The 2,410-nt window shown below is 47.5% G+C and overlaps 1 pseudogene; it reads right to left on the bottom strand.

The window, feature by feature from the left end:
- Positions 1–2,011: 2,011 nt before the first annotated feature.
- LOC124614573 lies at positions 2,012–2,130 on the bottom strand (annotated as a pseudogene).
- Positions 2,131–2,410: the final 280 nt, after the last annotated feature.

Raw genomic sequence — 2,410 nt, 5'->3', positions numbered from 1 at the left:
TCTCTGCCAGGCTTTCGACTACCTTTCGTTGTGCCCTAAAACGAGAAATGTCCTGCCCACTATCCTTCTCCACCCTCCCACAGTGGTATTCCGCTGTCCACTGAACTTGCACGATACACTTGTCCTTCCTTACACAGCTCCTAATCCCAACCCCTTACCCCATGGCTCATACCCCACTAATAGACCTTAATGCAATACCTGTTCCATACATCCTCCCACCACCACCTACTCCAGTCAAGTCACTCACGTGGGCTACAAGCTAAGCTGCAACCGCCGTGCTGCGTTGTGCGTGGGCATGATAACCGGCAACTTGTCTGCCGACACGGATGGCCACTGACAAACTGTGGCCAAGGAACAAGTGAATCACCCTGTTGCTGAAAACGCTGCCAAGTATAACGTCCTTCATTCCAATGCCTGCTTTACAGTCTGTGCCATATGGGTCCTTCCCATCAACGCCAGTTTTTCTGAATTGTGCAGGTGGGAACTCTCCCTATAACACATCCTACACCTACATTCCCATAACCCTCCTGGCCTCAACCTTCATTAGTCACTGTTCTCGCCCATCCAACGCCTTCCCTGTTCCCATTCCATTACTACACAGCCATCATTCCACCATCACACTCAGTTTTTACTTCACTGCTTTTCCATCCCCCCCCCCCCTTCCCATCCCACCGCTCCCCTGAACTCTGTCTAACCTGCAGCAGCTCACTATCCACCACCCCCACCATACTATTCCTCCCCCTTTCTCTCCCAGTCCTTCTCCTTACCCCCCACCGAGTCGTCACTCCCATCATGTAGTGGTGCTGCTGCTTGCAGTGTGGTTTCAGTTGCTTGAGACTGCAGTCGTGTGTGTGAGTTGCCTGCGCGCGCGCGCGCGTGTGTGTGTGGATGTGTGTGTGTGTGTGTGTGTGTGTGTGTGTGTGTGTTTGAGTGTGTGGAGTGTCTACGTATATTGTTGACGAAGGCCTTAATGGCCGAAAGCTTTATTTGTGACAAGTTTCGATTCTTCATAAATTATTATTCTTCCAAGAATGATTGCATATCGAATTCGCTCTTCCAAAAATATATATCAAACGTGCCACTCGATTTCGACCACACGATTCAGATGGCGCGAATTATGACAAATGTTTAGTGTGTTGCCAGGAGGACATAATTTATGGATTCCGGTTGGGAATACCAATGAGCGAAAGCGTTATAGTTTCAAGTTCCAATAGACTCACATGACGAAATCTGCTTCCTCAGTTATGTAATGCGGAAAGTTGCTTGAAATTTTGTTGGGACCTCGGATTGCTTTCAAATGGGGATAGCAGGAATTGTGTAGGATGTCATGGCCTCATCTTGGTGAAAATTCGCAAGAAAACTGCGGATGCTAATTTCCTTTGCAAGTGTGCTGCGCTCAGTGTCACAAGAGGACATATACTAGAAAGAACACATCGCTTGACAGCTGTAGGTTATCCACGGATAAAAGCATGATTTTAGTTTGTTGTTGGATAAGGGACTATATCCTACAAGAGAGAGCTTCTGAAACACAATTGTCCACGAACACCATATGCGACTACCACGGTTTCTGTCGAGACGTCATTACGTAATATTCCCAAACGAGAGTGTTCCAATCAGTGGACAGAACGAGGTTGTCGAAATAGACGAATCAAGTATAGCTATTAGGAAATACCTGGGAGGACGGCCGTTGAAAAATGGAGTACCTGCCGCCACTGAAAGAGAATCTCGCAAGTGGTTTTTAGTTCGAGTTTATGCAAGGGGGAGAAACCTTTTGTCTCTCTGACAAAGCGCTTTATGTTTCAGACACGAAAATGATAATGAAAGACTTTAAGTCATGCAACACCCTAAGGAAACAACGATTTCAGCATGAAGTTGTGAGTCTAAAAACAAAGCAAACATCGTCCGAACACTCCTTGAAGGCCCAACGGTACCGGCCGACCGCCGTGTGCTACTACTTATCAGTCAAGTAGCTCCTCAATTGGCCTCACAAGGTCTGAAGTGCGCCTCGCTTGGCCAACAGCACTCGGCAGACCTGGACAGTGACCCATCCAAGCGCTAGCCAAGCCCGACAGCGCTTAACTTCGGTGATCAGATGGGAATCGGTGTTACCACCGCGGCAAGACCGTTGGCGAATTTGTGAGTTATTCTGTTGAATTTGTGTCATTAGACGATCCATTTTACCTCACAGGGAATATCGAACATTTGTGGAAATTTCTGAAATCATCGATAAAAAGAGAAGGGCATCACGAGATAGAGACGAATCACGAGATAGAGACGATCTCTGCCTCTTCCAATTCCTATGTTTCTACACCTTGAGGTTCCTTGGAAAAATTAACTAACGCCCCCCCCCCCCCCACCCGATACTCACCTGATATTTACGACTGACAAAGCAAGAGTGTACCCGATCCGT

This window comes from Schistocerca americana, chromosome 4 (genome assembly GCF_021461395.2).
Source record: "Schistocerca americana isolate TAMUIC-IGC-003095 chromosome 4, iqSchAmer2.1, whole genome shotgun sequence".
NCBI classification, from domain to species: domain Eukaryota; kingdom Metazoa; phylum Arthropoda; class Insecta; order Orthoptera; family Acrididae; genus Schistocerca; species Schistocerca americana.
The sequence above is the reverse complement of the archived record's forward strand: the minus strand, read 5'-3'. Positions and strand labels throughout refer to the sequence as shown.